We start from the raw sequence: 5640 nt of genomic DNA, 5'->3' as shown, positions 1-5640 counted from the left end.
AGTATTGATGTCTCCCAATACTATTGTAATGTGGTCTAAGTCTCCCTTTAAGTCCCTAAACAAGTCTTTTAAATAAACTGGTGCCCTGTAATTAGGTGCATAACTTTGATAATTGTTATATCTTTCTGTTGAATGGATCCATTAATCATTAAATAGTGCCCCTCTTTGTCTCTCGTAATAGTTTGTGTGATAAAATTAATGTTATCCAATATTAAGTTGGCTACACCTGCTCTTTTTTCATTTCTGTTGGCTCGGTATATCTTTTTCCAGCCTTTCACTTTCAGTCTGTATGCATCATTGTTATAAAGATGTGTTTCTTGTAAGCAGCAAATAGATGGGTTTTGTTCCTTAACCCAATAATCCAATCTGTGTCTTTTAACTAGACAGTTCAGGCCATTAGCATTCAATGTAACTATCAATAAGTAGTAACTTTGCCTGCCATTTGCCAAAGATATTTTCTAATATACGGTTTGAGACTCCTGTGAACTTTTTTGTGAGGTTTCCTTCCTTTATCTTCTTTCATATTGGTTACCGTGTTTCTGTGTTTCTGTATGTAACACATCTTTAAACATCTTTTGTAGGGCTGGATGAGTGGTGACAAATTCCTTCAATTTCTGTTTACTGTGAAAGGTCTTTATTTCACCTTCATTCACAAATGAGAGCCTTGCAGGATATAATATTCTGGGCTGGCAGTTTTCCTCTCTTAGTACCTGGGCTATATCTCGCAATTCTCTCTTAGCTTGTAGGGTTTCTGATGAGAAGTCAGCTGAGAGTCTAATTGGAGATCCTCTGAGAGTAATCTGATGTTTCTCTCTTGCACATTTTAGGATCTTTTCTTTATGTTTCACTGTGGTGAAAAACTCAACTGTGGTGAGTTTAATTACAATGTTCATGGTGAGAATGTCTTTTGGTCATGTTTATCAGGGGTTCTTTGAGCTTCTTGTAATAAGATGTCTCTGTCCTTCTCCAAACCTGGGAAATTTTCTGCTTGTAACTCACTAAAAAGGCCTTCTAATCCTTTCTCCCTCTCCATGCCTTCAGGAACTCCTCAAACCTGCATGTTGGTTTTTTAAATAGTATCCTGTAGATTCCCGACAATATTTTTAGATTTCAATTTTCCTCTTCTTTTCTGTGTTTTGTCCATTTCCTTTCCTGTTCTCTGTCTTCTTAGTCTGATATGCTCTCTTCTGCTTCACCCATTCTGTTTTAAGGCACTCTATTGTGTTTGTCATTTGATCTATTGGATTCTTTATTTCATTATGATTTCTCATCACTATCACAGTTTCATGTTCTACTTGTTGTTTCATTTCATTTTGATTTTGTTAAGATTTGATTTGCACAAGAGATTTTCTATCTTGTCCATTTAGGATTTCTCTAGTTCAAGAATTTGTTTTTGAGAACTTCTTAGTGTTCTTATCAATTTTTTGAGATCCACTTCTTGCATTTCTTCTATCTCATCACCTTCATAATCTGGCATTGGGGTGTCTTGTTCATTTGGGGGCATCATAGTGTCTTCCTCATTCTTGTTACCATGGTTCTTGCGTTTGTTTGGCATTTTGGAGATATTCTTTGATTTCTTCACTGTGGTATTTTTCTTGTTATACTATGACTCTAGATTAAGTAGACTACCTGCTTTCGATGGAGCCTTAGAGGCTTGAGATGGCTATGGCCTGAGAACTCTATTTGGTTCCTAGGGTTGAGGTTGTGCCAAAAGTGACACTCCCATATTAGGTGTGGTAAATCTCTCTCTTCTTTCTTTCTTTTTTTTTATTCAAGTGGGAAATAATTCCACACAGCTGAACAGAATTGGAGGTGGTTAGCAGGTGAATGATATACCCACAGGAGCCAGAGATCAGAAGCTCTTTTCCAAGGACCGCACAGGGAATGTCTGCTGTCCTCATTGTGGGCTCCAATTCTTCTGCTGTCTCCCACTGGGTTGGTTGCCAAATCCAATTTGTAGCATCTCAGGAGAGCACTCACATGAATTCCATGAGTTCTCTCCCCCACCATCTCTTTTCTCACAGTCTCAATTCTTTAGTAACACACATTCACTATGTCCTAATCTCCTGTTATTTCACCCTCCCCCCCCCCGAGTCAGGTTTTGCTGCTAGGTTCAGGGCCAGTGCAGACCTGAGGTCATGCTACTTATGATGTATCTCCAAAATGGCTCCTGTTCTTTGTCTTGCTTGCCTTTGAGAGGTGAGCAGAGAGAGAGAAACTCGTGTCCGTAATGGTCACTTTTTTTCTCTCTCTCTGTCTTCTAGTTAGCCAGGTGAATTTTTCCCCACAGGGTTTCAAGCCTCATTTGCTCTAGTCCTCTCTTTCCACTTCCCTGCCGGTGTCGGTGTCTTGGGCTATAGAGGTTTGGGTCACCTTGCGTTCCAGTGCTGGTGTGTTGAGTCTGCCGCTGGTGTCCTCAACTGTGGGCTCCCACACTCTCCACACAGGTCCACTGTGAATCACTAGTTCTGGAAGAGTTTCCTCTGTTGTTTTTTCCCCTACTCTTCCTTGAACCTGCAGTATCTCCACTTTTATTAAACTGTCTCTTCCTGGACTATCAGTTTGCTTCCTTCCTATTCCACCATCTTGCTGCTCCCCTGGTAAAAGATCCTTGTAAATATAATGGTGGAAATTTGAAAGAGAAGAGGAAGAAGGGGCTGAGCATGAGCAAGATGGATGCTGGGGTGTGAAGCATCACTATTTTTGAAAATCTGTACATACAAAAATATGAAACTTGTATAACTTAAATAAAATATAAATCAAGAAAGAAAAAGTTATTTAAATATTCTTCTAATGTTCATAAGATCAATGGTCATGTACACTCTTTAATTCCACATATTGGTAATGTGTATTCTCTTTTAATTTTTTTATTTTTCATTTGAGGAAGAGATAAATATTTATTCACTGATTCACTTCCCACAGGTCCCCATAGCAAGCCTTGTATCAGACCAAAACAACAAGCTAAGAACTCAATCTGGATCTCTCATGGGTATTCTAGGAACACAAGTATTTGGGCAATCATCTGCTTCCCAAGGTGTGCATTAGCTGTAATATGAATAAAAGTTGACAAATCATGAGTTGCTGTGGTCCTGGTAACATACTTTTCACAGTGGCCTTCTGGAGGCAACACCTTAAGCAAAAGAAGTGATTTGAACACTGAGGACTTCAGGTTTGCTGTTCTGTCAGTGGTATGTCTGACAGTGGATCACAACTTGGTTCAGTGGGTAGTCTGACCATGAAATCACAACTTCACATCACTTTTATCTCAACAAAACTTAAAATTAAAAAAATTGATTTTGACCAAATCCTTATGTAGCAGTCATAATTAAATTAAGAGTCATGATGGACAAAGAAGAGAGAAAATTGCAATAATAACAATAGTCCCAAATGGAAGCCAACCCTTGTAGTTATTGTTACCCCTGTGAGTAAATTACATTTTTTGTGTGTGGAGTCATCAGACATTACAATCTGATTTTAGGGGAATTGCTGCATTAAATATTTATGGAATGTTAAAATCAACCAATATTAAACTTGAGGAGGTGGTTGGAACTTTGCAAATGTAGGTGACAAAGAGCCAACAGAGAAAATTGGAGACATTTTGCCTTGACAAGACAATTTGTCTTGATGGGCTGCAATTAGATTCTGACATTATTACCAATGGTGAAACTACATGTTCAGAAAGTGCTTCAAAGAACGATGATGGCTTCAGACCCCAGAATGAAAACAAATTGATCAGATGACTCTGACAATACAGGATCCAGTGAAAATAGGAGTGTCAATGGGAATATCCTCCTTCACTGTCAAATGGTGGTTTTAAACTTTCTAGGCCACCAAGACCTTCCTGAGCACCTCTACCCATGCCATATAGACCAGTATCTTGCAATGTTTCTACTCCTGCTACTTCTGAAAGTGATGGATCAAGTACAAGCTCTATGCCACCCACCAATATAAACACAAGTAAAATACAAGTATATCTGAAGGAGAAATGTCTGGATTAATAATTCTTCTTAAAATATCTGGAGACTCAAGCTCTAGGCTATTAAATACTGTATGTAACTCAAGTTCCCTTACCACCTGGCTGGTAGCAGAGAGTGGACCAATGTGGGTGAATTTACTATGTAGATCATGTTGAAAAAAGAACAATGTGGGATAGACCAGAACCTCTGCCTCCTTGCTGGACAACATGGGACATATTTATTACATTGACCATTTCAAAAGAATAATAATGAGGCAGAGACCAACATTGAAATCTGTCCAGAACCATGAACAGTGGCAGCTACAACATAGTAAGCTTCAAGGAACAATACAGCCGTTTAACCAGAGGTTCATCTATGGGAATCAAGGTTTGTTTGTCACATCAAAAAATAATTTTATCGCCTTGATCCTTTGCTACTTGGTTGGGAGAAGAGAACTGATAGCAATTGCAGAATGTTTTTAATCAGCCAATGAGGAGATCCCTGAAGTCAAGGTTAATTAAATGAAAAACCTTTACCAAAGCTTAGAAAATGAGATTCACAGTGTTCGTGAGCCATAATAGAAGAACAACTGTCTATATAGATCTTTGCACAGGGAAATCTGCCTTAGACTGTGGGCAACAGGGTGGCTATGTGTGGGACTTCAAAGCAAAGGTTCAGTATTTACAGTTTTTGTATCAACAACTGGCCATGCCACAGCACATAAAGATTACAGTGGCCAGAAAAATGTAATCTTTTTTGAGGATTGCTTTCAGCAGATAATGAAGTTGAGTCCCCATGATCTGCAAAGATATTTGTGGGTGATTTTTCCAAAAGAAGAGGGTTTAGATTATGGATGTATAGCAAGAGAATGGTTCTTTTTTTTGTCACATGAATTATTGAACACAAATGTATTTTGTTTGACTATGAAGGGAAAGATAACTACTGCTTGTAGATAAACCCTGCTTCTTACAAAATCAAGATCACTTTTTGCTTTATTGGAAGGTTTATTGTCATGGCTCTATTTCATGGTAGATTCATAGACAGAAGTTTCCCTTTACCATTTTATAAACCTATTTTGAACAAATCAGATAGACTTAAGGAATTAGAATCCATTGATCCAGAATTGTATTATTCACTCACTGGGTTAAATAAAACACTATTCAGGAAGTGGTTTGGAAATACAATCAAAGCAATTTATGAAAAACTCAAGGCAGCATCCTAATGAATGCAGAAAAGTTGGAAGCATTTCCACTAAGATCTGGTTACAGACAGGGATGCCCAATCTCACCAATAATATTCAATATAGTTCTGGAAGTTTTAGCCAGGGCTATTAGGCAAGAAAAAGAAATTAAAGGGATACAAATCGGGAAGGAAGAACTCCAACTATCCCTCTTTGCAGATGATATGATCTTTATTTAGGATATCCAAAAATTCTGCAAAGAGATTATTGGAACTCATAGAAGTGTTGGGCAAAGTAGCAGGATATAAAATCAATGCATAAAAATTAACAGCCTTTGCATACACATATAATGATATGGTTGAGAAATAACTGCTAAGAACAATCCCATTCACAATAGCTACAAAAACAATCAAATACAATCAAATAGCTAGAGACATCATTTACAAAAAAAAAAGAAAAAAAACAAAGCCGGAGGCATCACAATACCTGATTTCAGGACATACT

At 37.8% G+C, this 5640-nt stretch overlaps 1 pseudogene; it reads left to right on the top strand.

Moving 5' to 3' along the window:
- The first annotated feature begins 3190 nt into the window (after positions 1 to 3190).
- LOC133754000 (E3 ubiquitin-protein ligase Itchy homolog) lies at positions 3191 to 5156 on the top strand (annotated as a pseudogene).
- The last annotated feature ends 484 nt before the right edge of the window (positions 5157 to 5640 follow it).

Source organism: Lepus europaeus, chromosome Y (genome assembly GCF_033115175.1).
Source record: "Lepus europaeus isolate LE1 chromosome Y, mLepTim1.pri, whole genome shotgun sequence".
Lineage (NCBI taxonomy): Eukaryota > Metazoa > Chordata > Mammalia > Lagomorpha > Leporidae > Lepus > Lepus europaeus.
Note: the sequence above shows the minus strand (reverse complement) of the source record. Positions and strands in the feature narration are given on the sequence as shown.